The 18,018-nt window shown below is 30.8% G+C and overlaps 1 pseudogene; it reads right to left on the minus strand.

The window, feature by feature from the left end:
- Positions 1-1,651: 1,651 nt before the first annotated feature.
- The window catches only part of LOC142319787 (pleckstrin homology domain-containing family G member 5-like), an 88,953-nt pseudogene continuing 72,586 nt past the window's right edge, over positions 1,652-18,018 (minus strand).

Here is an 18,018-nt window from a genome sequence, read left to right on the forward strand (position 1 = left end):
ATCGAAATGTCAAGAAGAATTAAAGAACAATTCAGGAAGCAACTAGGCATTGTTTCAATTCACCATCTATGGATCTACAGGTCATACTCACTCTAAAACCTACCACAAAAGTTTTATGGTCTTCCACATCGCAACAGCCATAACACATTCGTTTTATCTATTAAAAATTGAAATTCTTATGATGTAGTATTAATCTATTAATCATGAGATGTTATTTTTGAAGGTGTACTAATTTTGTAATTTTTCTGACAAAAAATGTCTAAAAATTGTTATCTTCTTTCAGATAATTTCAATTTGAAATGTTTGAATTTTATTTTATTTAGCTGTATTAACCAAATTAATACATTTTTTTAGTACAAATGATTAGCAAGTTTCCATTTATGGTATTAATTTGATTAATACAGCTTAATATGTAATACATATTATATACACTTACACTATAGTTTAAATACAGAGTTTTATTTAATTTACATTTTCATTTTTTCATTTCATTCATAAAATTTTACGTGTCACAACTGTGTTTAGTCTGTAGCAGTTCAGTTTTAAGTTGCTCACCCAACATACAAAGTCTGTTAAAAAACTAACCAAACTTTTTTAATTATGAACCAACGGAGATATTTAGTGATGTGCAGTGGCAGCATTGTGTTCCGCATAACCTTCTCTGTAACCACATGTTCTTGGATTGTTGATATCTCTTGTAGTTTTTGTGTTATTGTTGTTTGAATGTAACATGTTTAAGTGTTATTAGCGATTTTTGTAATGTATGTTTTTCAAGAGCAATGATACAACGTAAAATTTTGTGTGAAACTGTGGAAAACTTTCACAGAAACTTTTCAAGTTTTGAGACAAGCTTATGGAGATGATGCTTTACAACCCAAAGCACTTGCACTTGCAAATCGTTTTCTCAATTTAAAAGTGGTTGTCAGCTAATTGAAGATGATCCTCAACCAAGAAGGTCTTTGACTTTGACTGATGACACACACGTTCAGAAAATCAACAATCTGGTGCATGCAAATCACCAACTGACTGTCAGAGAACTTGCAGAAAGATTTAGCATCTCAAATGGATCATGCCATGACATTTTGACTGAAAAATTGAACATGCATAGAGTTGCAACAAAGTTTGTTCCTCGTTTCATGACCAAACAGCAAAAAGAATATTGAGTAGACAGTTGCTGGTAACTCCTTTAACAAGCTGATGACAATGAAACATTCCTGCAAAGGATCATAATGGGAGATGAAAGCTGGGTTTATGGCTACGACATTGAGACATATGTTCGATCATCAAAAAATTGCACATTACAAAAATCTCTACTAACACTTAAACATGTTGCACTCAAATAACAATAACGTGAAAACTAAATGAGATATCAACAATCAAAGAACATATGGTTACAGAGGAGGTTATACAGAACACAATGCTGCCAATCGCATGTCACTAAATATCACCAATATAATATTGGTGCATAATTTAAAAAATTTGGTTATTTTTTAAACAGACCTCAAATATACATATATATATGTGGAAACAGGCTGAGCAGCTTAAAAACTGAACTGCTGTATATGTACATGAATATTTAGGCCTAATGACAAATTTATAATTTAAATAATTTTATTATTATAATATGAATTCTTACTTGCAGCAGTGTCATGTGAAAATTGATCAAGGTTACTTGCAATACTTCCACTTTTACAACTGATGCCACTTGTGCTAATAATACTCTCATTGTTCAATGTAATTGTTTGACCTTGGGCTTGTGATCCGCTAGGTGTTAAAAGATCATTGCTACTTTGATTTGTTCCAACTATTTCTGGAGAAGGTCCTACAGCACAATTCCATGAACGTCTTTTTTGTATACTTGTATCTCTTGTATCCTGCTTCTAAAAAAAAAGAATGTTTTAAAATCTTGTAAAATTGAATGTATTACAAAAATTAGGAAAAATCCAAACTTAATAAACACATACTCAAGATAAGTTTTCCACAATTTGGATTTGCACACATGTATACACACATGTAAATAAAGAATTTAGAAATTGATTTTTAGAACATGAAATTGATGCAACAGAAATTAATGAGAATTTCAAATAATGTTTAATGAGGCTATATTTAAAAATCAGCAAGGTATAGAATATGTGACTGAGAAATACATATAAATAATATATAAAATTATTAATATATAATATATAAATCAGAATGGATCTGTGATATAAAACTATTAATAAGTTAAGATTTTGTGAAGTTATGACTAAAACTCTACCACTGTTTGTGAACTTTGGATTTTTAATATTTTCTTGCTTAGCACAAAATAAAAAAAAATTCAATAAATTGAACTTTAAAACTATAAGAGTAGTAAAAACTATAAACTATAATAGTTATGATAATAAAAATATAATTTAAATAGTTTTATCCTATATTCGCCCTTGGATCTCCTTGTTTAAGAGGGAGGAAATATACAGGGGAGTGAGTAAGGCAGATGCCTCTGTATCCGCCTTGTCCACAAGTGGCAGAAGAAATGAGATCAATTGATAAAGAACAGAAGGACCAACAGGCTGATCTTGGACCTCCAGAGATGGCTGGACCGCAAACACAAGGAACTGGGGTTGAGTTCCTTACCAGTCACGGGTAAGCCTAAAGTGCATGTTCACATTGAGACCCTAACTTGCATCAAATTCTCGCGATTAAAAAAAACCTGTTTATATTATAGCTGTTAAAAAAAACTCAAAATTTTAAGTTTTTAATATATACAATTTTTAATTCTTTTTGTTTTTTTTTTTACAAAATCATTTAATATTAAGAAAATGAACAAAAATGTTCCAACAGATATAAAAAAAATTCATCTTATATCATATATAACAGAGTTTTATGAATAAAGTCCTTACAAAAAGTACAATGGGTATGAAAAATGGGTGAAAATTAGCCAATGGATTTCTCTTACTGATTTATAATTTACCCTTACCTTAATTTAACAATAAATTTAAAAATTGGGTAACAGAAAATCTTTTACATAGGAATTTTATGAATATATGCTACAGTCTTTAAAACTTAAAAGAAAAGAAAAGAAAAAAATTATATTACAAATAAAAATTAAAAATTTTTATTTCTTACAAGAGTTTCAGCCTACTTTATGATGAATGACTGTTTTTTCCCCATTTAGGAATCATTTGGTATTTGGAAACAAAAGTTTATTCCACAAAAATTTGAAATAATAGTTTTTTTTTTTTTTTAAGAATGAGGACTACAATACTGGACTGTTGGTACTGCAGGAGTACTGTGTCTAACAAAAACTTATTATACAACAATGACTGAATGTACTGGAGCAATGTCATAAATACAAGTAGTTTCCAGCTGTCAGGGACTTCATTCTGTACAATATCTAGCAAAAGGTAGAGAACTCTGGTATAGAACTTGTGATTATGGTCATCTCCTTAAAATAACCATTACTGCTTTCATCTGGCTGAAAATTTGGCAAGTTTTCTTGGGTTACAGAGAATCAACTGCCTTGAACTCCAAAGATTGAGTCTTCTCACTAAATTGTAGGTATCAATCCGAAAATAGTTTTATGCAATTCCAAGTTAGTCGCCGAATTTTCAATCCATTATTTATAAGATTATGATTACTTTGGATGGCTAAATGAATTTTTCTGATAACTTTATCATTGCTGCTTGTTGAAGGATGTTCTTCATCTTAATCAGTCTTAACTTAAATCGATCCTCTGAATTTTTAAACCACTCAGAAACATGTACATATAATATGGTACTTAAAGCTACTAGTTTATTAGTAAATATCTATAATGCTTTTCCCCAGTTTTCTGAAAAAATTGATTCATTCATCTTGTTTCATATTTTACCTCAAAATATAAACTAGAGTTGATAAAACCATTTCACTCAATCGTTTCTAATGGGTGACTAATATAATTTAGCAAGTCTTACAACCAGTCAAAATAATAATAATAATAAAATAGTCATTATATATATTATATTATAATAAAATATTCAGATCATTTTCCATAATTCAACCAATTGTTCATAATAAAAAAATTCTATTTAATTTAGAATTCATTTCTGTTTAGAATTCTGACAGTTTTTTGAACAGACCTCTTATCTGTTTAAATTTTTTAATTCTTGAAACATCTCTTAGTAAATCATAAATGAAAATTATTTTCTTTAAGATTCTGCACCAAAAGAAATCCAACCGAAGTATTAATAGTTAAATGATGTATTAGTTAAGAAAATTATAAATAACAAATTTATTAAATTCATCATTTATAATAATACTGAATTGAATTTCTATAATCTGATTTCTTGAATTTATCTAATTTCATTTACAATTAAGAGGAAATGCTTTTTAACACATTTACTTATTTACATTTTTTAAAGATATACCTGACTGAAAAATTTGCATTATTATAAACCTCATCAATATTTACCTCAAAGGACCACATAGTAACTAAAATCTGCAATGTTTATAATGTTTTAAAAATCTATTCATTGCTCATAACAGTAAAATGTGATAACAGTAAATCATTAAAGAAATTCATAATAGCAGGGATTCGTGAAAGTAGAAGTAAATTTTATTATTGTTTAGTTTTTTTATACTACTGTCAACTGTTAATTAAAAGGAAAGCACTGGTAAGTATTTTAAATGAAAAGTCACAAACCTGATAAATGAAATAAAAAAATTCTTGTTAATAAAACTGTAACACAAATAAAATTATGATCACATAATTATTAAAAACAATTATGTTTTTAAATACTGTCTATGCTTCTTTGAAATCTTTAAGATTTAATGCCAATATTTAATCCCTTGTACTTTGTTTTATACAATATTCAGTAAATTATTTTGTTACATAAAAACATTTTTTATTTTTCTTTTGTTAATGGATAAATTCTTTCCATGTTTTAAAACATCATCAGCATGGTTAATTTCCATGAGGAATCACAGTTAAGTAAAAAATTTTCAAATATATAAACATTAATTATTATTTAATTATATTACTTGGACAACTCAGAACTGGTTAAGGCTCATTTATTATTTTACTAACAATTACGTATTATACTTATAATGCCTGCCATTCAACATCTAATGACATCTTTTTAGTACATTAACTTAGAACAATGGATGATTAAAAACCCAAATATATTGCTGTATCAAACACTTAATATTACATTACTAGTTTGATGTAGGAAATTTTACATAATGTATTCATTTTATAATGTAATACACCAACTGATTAATTACCTATTAAATTATTTTGTATAAACATAAAACAAAGTAAATGAACAAAAACAAACATGAAATGGGATAAACAGAATGGTACCAACAGTTAGTAGAATACAACAGACACATAAAGACATTTGACAAACGTCACTGACCAGCAATAACAGGAATGTCAACATCACAGCTAGTTGTGGCAAGACTGGAGGAAGTGGAGCCAACATGTCTGGTCTTGAGCAGAGGTGGATTTCTGGAAAGCGTCAAAGCAGGAGCACGACGAAGGGGAGGAGAAGGAGGAGGGTATGATGTACCTCTATGGGGTGAGCCACGACGAGGTACAAGTAACATTCCTGAATTGGAACTTGCAGAAGTTGTGCTGTATGATACTTGATTTAAGTCTGGCAGTGACTGCCCAAACTGGAAAATACTGGTACTTGTATACTGAGTGTGTTCGGGCTTGCACATTTTCTCCTACAATAAACATAAAATTAAGAATCAGATAACAGCAGAACAATAAAAAATTTTGAATAATATAAAACACATTTTTTCATTTCAACTTCAACTAGAATAATGATTTTAAATGTAACAAAATACTAATCAGTCTGTTTTTTCATGGATTCAAATCATTACTATAAAAATCAGTGACTTTCTTTGTTACTGAACTATAAATATGGCCATTCCTGATTTTCTAAAAAAACATTGTTTTTGTTTACAGATTGTTCATGATCTTTTGTCTAGAACATTAAAAATCTAATAAATTAAAAAAAAAGTAAACACTGTTCGGAACAGAACAGAATTCATTTAGCTGAATATTTTAGCATTACACTATTAATAAGATTACACTTTTTACATGGAGAAGCAAAATAAAAGATACATCATTCTCAAAAGAGCATTCACCAGTTGCACATAAATCAATTAGTTGGGGTGGCCACTCACAACATAAAACAGTAAAAGATTTTCCTGTCTAAGGGTAGCATATGAAGGCACAGTCATGGCTAAAGAACCTATTTGATAAATTTGGTAATTTATTCAACTCCTATAATATAAAATTATCTCTAAAATTACCAGAAAATAATATTTTTTGTTCTAAACTTTTTATTATTTTACTAAATCATAAAAAAAATATATAATAAAGTAAAACTACATAGGTATTATGTTACATGGAAAAAATTAAAAATGTTATACCTATCTGTTCTAGGAGGAGATTTTTCATGATTAAGAGGAGGAATTCCTTCATCTGAGCTTTGGCTTGATCCCCTAATTTCATTTTCCACACTTACACCACGGGACTGGCTCATACTGCTAACAGAAGAACCTCCTTCCATCTCTACTGAACCACTACAATCAAAATTTTATAGTAATATTAACAATAGTAATTTACTGACTAATTAATTTAAACGAATTTCTAAATTATTGGAAATAATTAATTAATTCAAATGATAATATTCATAAATTAAAATTAACAGGCTTATTATAAAACTTAATTAATACATTTTGAAATAATTACTTCTTTATATTTTGATACTGCAAAAATTTAGCGACAAAAAAATTCATCAGCATAAATGCAGAATTTATTTTACTACTTTTGCAATTTTGGTATTAAGAGTTTGATGGGCTTAACTAAACAACAATCAAAATCGCCATTTCATGTTTTCAACAGCTAGAATTTCAAAGTAGCCTACAGTTCACACCAAGTTGTGGTTTCATACCAAAAAGTAGCTACAATTATATTTTTTTGGCACTTCACTGTTGTTGTTTAGGTAGACATGTATCAACATTAAACACAGCCAAATGAAGGTATCACGTAAAAATGTATTACAAATTAAAGTAATGTTAACAAAAGTATCTTGCAGAGAAAGTTAAAAAAAAAGCTAGATTTTATAATATACAGATGTCCAATATAAAAAAGTGGATTGACCAGAACAAAATATACATATTTTCTCTATTTCCTACTTCTTGCGCACCTGACTATTAATTACCTCATCACCAAAACCAAATATGACCAGGAATATTATAGATTGCTACAAGATACAAATAATATTAGAGTTTGGTCAAAATCAATTACTTCACATAAAAGGGTGTTAACAAAGTATGGCAACTCTTAAATAACTTTTAAACAGTTAAAAATAGAAAAATTAAATTTAACAAACGCTCCTTCTTTGAAATGTCTATTTTTGGGTATTTTTCATCACACCCTCAGCACCTATTAAGGAACGACTAAAAAATTTTAAATGAAAATTATATAATTGTGATACATTATTTTAAATTGCATTAAAAAAAATTGTTGTAAAAAACTTTGGGCTATGAATCCCTAATCAAAATCGCCATTTCATGTTTTCAACAGCTAGATTTCAAAGTAGCCTACAGTTCACACCAAGTTGTGGTTTCATACCAAAAAGTAGCTAAATTATATTTTTTTGCACTTCACTCTTGTTGTTTAGGTAGACAACTTTTGAAACTAGCCGTGAAAAACATTAAATGGCTGTAAATTTGGTTTAGGTTGTCATAGGTGGAAGATTTTTTATTTAAAAATTTTTGTTTTTCAGTGTTTTCAAAAATGATGTCACAACCCCACTTTACCATTTATAATTGTTTAATTCCCTCTCTTGATTGCTTAGGGTGTGGTTGTCTCATGCCATAAAATAGGTCACTTTAAGGGGGGGAGGAGAATCTTTTAATTTAATTTTTCTATGTTCAATTGCTGAAAAATTATTTTAGGGTTTTCATACCTTTTTACACCCTGGATGAAATCAATTACTTTAGATAAAATCTGAATATTTTATTTAAATTTCTTTATACCTAACAATCATTGGTGACAATCAAATGGTCTTCTAATAACAACTTTTTTATATATATGCAGTCTTGGACTCATACACATACGAGTGTTTGGATGCATGTTGTATTAAACAATCATCATTGTCAATGTTGAATCTTTTTATAGACAGCTCTCAATAGAACCTTTTTCACCATAATTCTCTCTCGTGACCATTTCTCTTTGTAATTCCTTTCTTTCTTCAAATCAGCTGATATCCAATACTTTCTTTTTTCTTTGCTTCTTTTCCCACCTGCCTTTCCTTCTATTGTTGTTTTTTTGAAAGCAGTCTCTTTTTCTAATACGTTTTCCTGTTTTTGAATTGGCAGAAATATCATCCAACTAGATTTTTAAAGGTGAGTATATTTTTCATCCAAGCAAATTATATTTAAGACCTGATGTTCTATAAAAGAAGGGCTGTCTATAAATGGATCTTTAATGAAGAAGTCTGTAGGAGTTTAATGAAGGGGTTCTTATTTTTTATTTTATGCCACTGATCCAGATGGAGGTGAATCTCCTTATCCCAGAAAGTATGATAAGGTAAATAATAAAGAATTAAAAGAATGTAAACATAAAAATCTATACATAAGAAAATATTTTACAAAATGTGTTATAAAAAACAGCACTATCACAGACTTGCTCAGTATTTTCTTTTAAATAATTAAATTGCCATCAATGAAAAAAACATGTTGGATTTATAAAAAATCCACATGTTGGATTAAAATCCACATATGTGGATTTTAATTCATTTGTCTGTTCCATCTCACTTTTCTGGATTTCAATGTCATGTAACGTTCAAAACATCAACCTTTTCCATTAAAATAAATCTCACATTTAAATTCTCTCATTGATCAAACATGGATAACATCGTTAACTGAAAACCTAAACACATTTTTCTCTTAAGAATAACAAAATAATGCTGACATTCAATTTATTTTCTTTTGTATTTAACTGATAAATTATAAAAAAATAAAAACACACAAGTTAAGTCAAAATCTGCAACACCATTCAGATTTCTAATCTTTAATTTACATTAAAAAAAAAGCATTATTATAACAATTAAAATAAATGTATTATTTTATGTACATTTGTATTGTGTTTTAAATTATACAGATCTATTATTTTATGTCATGAAAATCTATAAAATTTCTTTGTAATCTGTAAGTGATCTATATCTATAATGTATGAAAATGTGTCAACATTTTCTTCCATGTGAAGCATGTAGTTCATATTTGGCAGCCCAGTAATTAGGATATTTTTTTATTACAAGTGGCGATTTACTTTGTTTGAAAATGATGGAACAAAGGATTTAGGGTGAAATGAGTAAAAGAAAAATTTATTCTAAAACTATTCAATTTTCAACAAATGGAACACAGCAGAACGATTTTTAGTTGACATCACCAATGCTCAGAATTATGTAATACCATAACAGTAAATAGTAATTATGCCATAACAGGTGATGAAATATGAGTTATAGTCATGATAATGAAACAAAACTACTCAACCATCCCATTGGAAACTTCCTGAAAAACCAAGAATGAAAAAAGCACACCAAGTTCAATTAAATGTTAAGGTTCTCCTAACTGTATTAATGGGTGGTGTCATCCGTAATGGATTCTTACAAGGTTGCATGGTCAACAAATAGTATAATATTAATCATTTACATGAGGTAATCTAAAGAAAACAAGCAAAAATGTAGGAAAACAATTATTGGATTGCACTATGACAACACACCAGCTCACACTTCATTATTACTTCGAGATTATTTAGCCAAAAATAACAAAATAATGATGCTACAATCTATATGTATTCTCTAAACATAGCCCTTTGTGACTTTTCTTGTTCCCACTGATAAAAAGTATGTTAAAAGGACTACAATTTTCAGCAACAGATGAAATAAAGAAAAATTAGTTAAGGTTGTACCAAAAAATGCTTTCTACAAATGTTTTGAGGATTGAAAAAAATGCTGGCACAAGTGTGTCACATCTCTGGGGAATTAATTTGAAGGTGACAAAATCAATATAGAAGAATAAGTAAATCCTCTTTGATAAAAATTAAAATTCTAGTTTTTTTTTATTATACTTTATATAAAATAAAAAAATTAACCACTCTTTTTTGTAAGAAAAAGTACATTTTATGTATACTTTTTCTAACAAGAGAGAAGAAAATCTTATATGCAGTAATTAAATAATTATGTTTAACTAATGGAACTTAATTCAGTTTCATTTTTTTTTTTGTCACCATGTGCTGTAGATTACTGGAAAATATTTACTTAATATGGCAAGAATATTTAACAATAAAACATTATAAATGAAACTAGAGAGATAAAAAGACTGTGACCTATGAACTCTGGAAAATGATTCCAATTAATAGGTATACCTATACCCTAAATTTGCTGCAAGATAGTTTATGATATGCAAAGTAACCAATAAAATATCAAACATAAATAAAATAAATGACATTTATCAGTTGATAATACTTACAAAAAAGAAATGTTTTACCTATGTGACTGATTAAGGCTACTTCCTCTGGTAGATCCTCGAGGGCTACGAATTGGAAATAACCCAAGGGATGCAACACTATGACTATCGTAATCATTGTCCTCTGCAACATCATCATCATAGAAACTACTTGGCTGTCGACTAAGAGCGAGAATTGAGTGACTACTTCCAGCAGTTGCTCTTTTTGCGCTTGCATACAAGTCTTGTGCTTTTTTGATTGCACTTAACCAATTCTGAAATGAAGAGAAGTTACAAATTTTAGCCATTTATAATAATACAAATTTAATCTTTAATTAGCGTTTTATCTTTATCAAATGCATACATTATTACTGACTGTAATATCACTGGCATTTTTATCTTGGCTTTGAGTAAAGGCCACTTTACTTGATACTGCAGATAAAGTTATTGGTTTTAATGAGTATGTTATTTCAACTCAATGTTATAGTAGATTTAGAATGCTAAAATGCACTCAGGACATAATTAAGAAGCTGATTAAGAGCATGGGACCAATACCAATACAGAGATTCGATCTTGGTAAAATTAAAAAAGAAGTGTCCCTTATTGTATTAATCATTTAATTTAAATCCTGAAATATGGAATACACCTTACAGAATGTTTATTTAAAGTCTATATACTTGCATTCATCATTTGCCACTACATTTTATTATTGTTTATTTTATTTATTATGACTTCAAATTAATGATTAAAAATTTATTACATTTTATAATAATAACAAAAAAAATTAATCCAGTTTAAAATTAATTAATTAAAACTGGGATTTAATATTAGAAAAAAATTAAACAAATCTGTAAAAGGTCATTTACAAGTTGGTGATTCCAAACACCTTGAACATCCTGGGTATAACCTTCTTGAAAATTGAAGGTTAAACTAAGGATAAAATGCCAATCCACAAAACAAAACAATCTTTTTAATAAAAAAGATTTCCATAGATCACCAAATTAAGTGCAGTTTCCCTTCATTAGAGTGACATTTAGACTCTATAGTCTAAAACAAACAATTCATAAATAAGAATTAACAAGACCAAAGAATTATTCCATTTATTTTGTAATGTGTAATTATTATTAATGTTATTTTAATATAAATTTAAATTATATAAACGCTTATTTGAATAATAAATAAATATAAGTACTGCACAATTCAAAATATCCTTCAGAATTTTAAAAGCATATAAAAATTTATTGAGATAACTTATAGATTTGGTTGAAAGTCTCATTTCATAGAAAACTCATCATGCTTGCCACCCAACATTCACTTTGGTTCAATGTAGCTTCCATTTATAATGCGACATGCATTCCACTTGAAGTTGATTTCATTCCAAACAAGCGAGTCGGGCATTACCTCTGCAGCTGCAGCGTAAATTCAAAGTCTTAGCTCAAGAAGATCAGCAAGAAAAGTTGGTAAACCTGATCTTTAATGAAACCCCACAAGAGAAAATTTAGTAGGATCAAATCTGTGGAAAAAAGTGGTCCTACAATTGGATCTTCAAGATCGATTTTCCAACCTGGGAATCGAATATCAAGAATCTCAGACTTCTAGGCGGTAATGAGGTGGTGCCCCGTCTTGCTGATAGTAATGGCGTTCATCTTGATCATCATCATCTAACTGAGGAATTATAAAATTTTGAAGCATGCCCAGATAAACGATACCATCTATGGTTTTCTCCGACCAAGAAAAACAATGAGTCTTACAGTCAGTCTTTTTTAGTTTAGGACACAAAATACATTGACGTTAGGGCTATATTGAGTGTGCTGCAGAGTTTCATGAGGTTTTTACTACCCCATATTCAGCAGATATAGGTGTTCAACTTGTCACACTGATCAGAAACATTGACTCATCACAAAAAATTACATTGTCTAAAAATGAATCATTGCTTGCAATTCTATCCATCATTTTCACACATAACTGCAGCCAAGCAACTTCATTGTTATCTGTAAAGTGTTGAACCATGGTTAGTTTGTATGGTTTTGTATGGTATGGTTTGTTTGTGTGGCTTTACAATCGTTTATGTAATATGCGCCAAAAAGTCATTTGCGGAATGCCAGTCTCACATGATGCATAAGGAGTTGATTTTTTCAGACTACGTGCAAAACTTTCTCTGAGTTGTATCACAGCAGTTTCAGGAACCTGTGGGCATCCTGGTGATTTGGTTTGTTTAGCAGAACAACCTGTCTTAATGAAGGTTTGGTGCCAAGAGTAATAGTATGCCTACTAGGAAGCTCACACCATACTCTCTATGAAAATTACGTTGAACTGCAGTTGCTCACTGCAAATCGTCAGACTAAAACACACAGACAGCATGTTCTGTACCAACAAATATCCATTTTTAACAACACTGGTGACAGTCCTGGTTGCCGAATTTGGTACTAATGAACAATGTGAGCTAAAACCTGATGTATATTGCTACAAAATGAGACGTCAACTGAATCTGTAAGTTATCTAAATAAATTTTTACATGCTTTTAAATTTGTGAAATCTGTTTTGCTGCAAATATTATAAGAGAATTGGAGTTTTTGTATCACTATGTGATAAGGGATGAGGTTGTGTCTGCAGTGTTTATTTTTTTGTATATTTTGGAGAATGCGGTCAAGAAAATTTATTAATTTACTGTGCCCAATTTCAGTTCATGATAATGTAAAGTTTATTCTGTAATATATTTTGTTTAAAAGTGTAAAAAGTTACTTTATTATGTTGACTGGTGTAGTACAATAGTATCATTAACATGTCCACAGCAATGCATTACTTTAAGGGATATTGTAATTTGTTTACAAGTAAGTCTCTTCTACATAATGTAGGAATAAATCTGTTATAATTCAGGAAGTAGGAAGACTTTAGAATAATCACCAATTTATATTACAAATATGTTTAAAAAAAGTGATTTTGATTTGTGATAATGTTCATTATTTTTTAAATGCTTGAGGGATATCTCTAAAGTAAAGACCGCTGGGGAATTTCTCTCCTTAAGGTAGGCGAACCTGTGTTGTTCATGGCCATGCTAGTAATGTACACACTGCATTGTTGTCTGTAAGTTGTCACGTTGTAGTATCTTCGATTACATGCAAGTTATTATGTTAAAAATGAATAAGAAAATTGATGTTGCCGCCGACTGTAAAATATGTGGAATCAAACATTTTTTAAACCATCAAAACGTTAAGCCGGCTGAAATTCATAGGCAGTTGGTTGCTGTGTACAGTGATAATGAAATAAATGAAAGAAATGTCCAAAAATGGTGTGAAAGGTTTAGAAATAACAGAATTAGTGTGCACGAGGAAGAACATTCGGGGAGGCCCTCAATAATAACCAAGGACTTGTTGAAACACTTCGATGATGAAATCAGATAAGATCATTGCTCAACAATTTCCAATCTAGCCCTTCTTTTTCCTGATGTTTCAAGAGCTGTTATCAATTGCATTGTTCATGACCATTTAGGCTACAGAAAGGTTTGTGCATGTTACCACACAGCTTAACAGAATGTCACAAAAAAATCAAAATGGGATCTGCTTTGGAATTGATGTGCTACACAAAAAAAGGTGATGAGTTCCTTAATTCAATTGTTATCAGCAATAAACATGGATTTCGTACTTCACGCTAGAGAGAAAACACCATTCAAGTGAGTGGTGTCATCCTCAATCACCAACCAGACCAACAAAGGTCAAGCCACAGCCATTTGGATGCAAACTGATGGCCACAGTCTTTTGGGATTGGTTTGGCATACTTCCTGATTGATTTCATGCCACGTGGAATGACTATAAATGCAAAAGCCTACTGTGAATCTCTACATAAATTATGGCATGCCATTCAAAATCAGTGACATGGATGGTTGACCAACGGCATTGTCCTGCTGCATGATAATGCACGTCCACATGTTACGGGTCCAACATGTGATTAACTGAGAACATTTGGTCGGAAAATTTACAATCACCCAACATATACTCTGGACTTAGCTCCTTCTGAATACCATTTGTTTAGCAAATTAAAAACTTTTTGAGTGGTAAGAATTCATGGGTGACGATGAACTTTAAAATACTGTTAATCAGTGGCTACATGGACTGGTGGCAGAAGAATATGACAAGGGTATATTGAAGCTGATGTATAGCTACAATAAATGTCTAACTTAATTCATGTGGCGATTGTGTAGAGAAGTAGTATAAAGTTTTCAGAATAAATTTTTTACAATGAAACGGTATTTACTTCAGAGATAACCTCTCGTATATTCTTCCTATTTCTAAAGAATTGAAACAGTTTCTTATATTGAAAATCACCTACAGATAAAACACAACAAAGGTTATTATCACTGAAAATATAAATAGCACAAACTATATTGAAAAACAATTTCTTTGTTCTGAAGTAAAAATGAATAAAGATTGCTAAACATATGAATTTTTTTTTTTGTATTCAGTCATTTGACTGGTTTGATGCAGCTCTCCAAGATTCCCTATCTAGTGCTAGTCGTTTCATTTCAGTATACTCTCTACATCCTACATCCCTAACAATTTGTTTTACATATTCCAAACGTGGCCTGCCTACACAATTTTTCCCTTCTATCTGTCCTTCCAATATTAAAGCGACTATTCCAGGATGCCTTAGGCCTATAAGTCTGTCCCTTCTTTTAACTATATTTTTCCAAATGCTTCTTTCTTCATCTATTTGCCGCAATACCTCTTCATTTGTCACTTTATCCACCCATCTGATTTTTAACATTCTCCTGTAGCACCACATTTCAAAAGCTTCTAATCTTTTCTTCTCAGATACTCCGATCGTCCAAGTTTCACTTCCATATAAAGCGACACTCCAAACAGATACTTTCAAAAATCTTTTCCTGACATTTAAATTAATTTTTGATGTATACAAATTATATTTCTTACTGAAGGCTCGTTTAGCTTGTGCTATTCGGCATTTTATATCGCTCCAGCTTCATCCATCTTTAGTAATTCTACTTCCCAAGTAACAAAATTCTTCTACCTCCATAATCTTTTCTCCTCCTATTTTCACATTCAGTGGTCCATCTTTGTTATTTCTATTACATTTCATTACTTTTGTTTTGTTCTTGTTTATTTTCATGCGATAGTTCTTGCGTAGGACTTCATCTATGCCGTTCATTGTTTCTTCTAAATCCTTTTTACTCTCGGCTAGAATTACTATATCATCAGCAAATTGTAGCATCTTTATCTTTTCACCTTGTACTGTTACACCGAATCTAAATTGTTCTTTAACATCATTAACTGCTAGTTCCATGTAAAGATTAAAAAATAACGGAGATAGGGAACATCCTTGTCGGACTCCCTTTCTTATTACGGCTTCTTTCTTATGTTCTTCAATTCTTACTGTTGCTGTTTGGTTCCTGTACATGTTAGCAATTGTTCTTCTATCTCTGTACTTGAACCCCAATTTTTTTAAAATGCTGAACATTTTATTCCAGTCTACGTTATCGAATGCCTTTTCTAGGTCTATAAATGCCAAGTATGTCGGTTTGTTTTTCTTTAATCTTCCTTCTACTATTAATCTGAGGCCTAAATTTGCTTCCATTGTCCCTATACTCTCCCTGAAACCAAATCGGTCTTCTCCTAACACTTCTTCCACTCTCCTCTCAATTCTTCTGTATAGAATTCTAGTTAAGATTTTTGATGCATGACTAGTTAAAGTAATTGTTCTGTATTCTTCACATTTATCTGCCCCTGCTTTCTTTGGTATCATTACTATAACACTTTTTTTGAAGTCTGACGGAAATTCCCCTTTTTCATAAATATTACACACCAGTTTGTATAATCTATTATTCGCTTCCTCACCTGCACTGCGCAGTAATTCTACAGGTATTCCGTCTATTCCAGGAGCCTTTCTGCCATTTAAATCTTTTAATGCTCTCTTAAATTCAGATCTCAGTATTGTTTCTCCCATTTCATCCTCCTCAACTTACTCTTCTTCCTCAATAACACCATTTTCTAATTCATTTCCTCCGTATAACTCTTCAATATATTCCACCCATCTATCGACTTTACCTTTCGTATTATATATTGGTGTACCATCTTTGTTTAACAATTATTAGATTTTAATTTATGTACCCCAAAATTTTCCTTAACTTTCCTGTATGCTCCGTCTATTTTACCAATGTTCATTTCTCTTTCAACTTCTGAACACTTTTCTTTAATCCACTCTTCTTTCGCTAGTTTGCACTTCCTGTTTATAGCATTTCTTAATTGCCAATAGTTCCTTTTACTTTCTGCATCACTGTCATTCTTATATTTTCTACGTTCATCCATCAGCTGCAATATATCGTCTGAAACCTAAGGTTTTGTACCAGTTCTCTTTATTCCGCCTATGTTTGCTTTTGCTGATTTAAGAATTTCCTTCTTAACATTCTCCCATTCTTCTTCTACATTTTCTACCTTATCTTTTTTACTCAGACTTCTTGCGATGTCCTTCTCAAAAATCTTCTTTACCTCCTCTTCCTCAAGCTTCTCTAAATTCCACCGATTCATCTGACACCTTTTCTTCAGGTTTTTAAACCCCAATATACATTTCATTATCACCAAATTATGGTCGCTATCAATGTCTGCTCCAGGGTAAGTTTTGCAGTCAACAAGTTGATTTCTGAATCTTTGCTTAACCATGATATAATCTATCTGATACCTTGCAGTATCGCCTGGCTTTTTCCAAGTGTACATTCTTCTATTATGATTTTTAAATTGGGTGTTGGCAATTACTAAATTATACTTCGTGCAAAACTCTATAAGTCGGTCCCCTCTTTCATTCCTTTTGCCCAGCCCGTATTCACCCACTATATTTCCTTCCTTGCCTTTTCCAATGCTTGCATTCCAATCTCCAACTGTTATTAAATTTTCATCTCCTTTTACGTGTTTAATTGCTTCATCAATCTCTTCGTATACACACTCTAACTCATCATCATCATGGGCGCTTGTAGGCATATAGATGTTAATAATCGTTGTCGGTTTAGGTTTTGATTTTATCCTTATTACAATGATTCTATCGCTATGTGTTTTGATATACTCTACTCTCTTCCCTATCTTCTTGTTCATTATGAAACTTACTCCTACCTGCCTATTATTTGAAGCTGAGTTAATTACTCTAAAATCACCTGACCAAAAGTCGCCTTCCTCTTCCCACCGAACCTCATTAATTCCTACTACATCCACATTTATCCTATCAATTTCCCTTTTTAAATTTTCTAGCCTACCAACCTTTTTTAAGCTTCTAACATTCCATGCTCCGACTCGTAGAATGTTATTTTTTAATTTTCTGGTGATCCCTTCCTTAGTAGTCCCTACCCGGAGATCCGAACGGGGGACTAGTTTACCTCCGGAATATTTTACCAAGGAAGGCGTCTCCATCATTGCTATATGAAAATGTAGAGAGCCACATTTTCTTGGAAAAAAAGCAGCTGTAGTTTTCCATTGCCTTCAGCTGCGCAGTACTCAGAGGACTGAGTGATGTTGATGTGGCCGTTTAAGTCATTGT

This window comes from Lycorma delicatula, chromosome 2, assembly GCF_047948215.1.
Source record: "Lycorma delicatula isolate Av1 chromosome 2, ASM4794821v1, whole genome shotgun sequence".
In the NCBI taxonomy this organism is placed as follows: domain Eukaryota; kingdom Metazoa; phylum Arthropoda; class Insecta; order Hemiptera; family Fulgoridae; genus Lycorma; species Lycorma delicatula.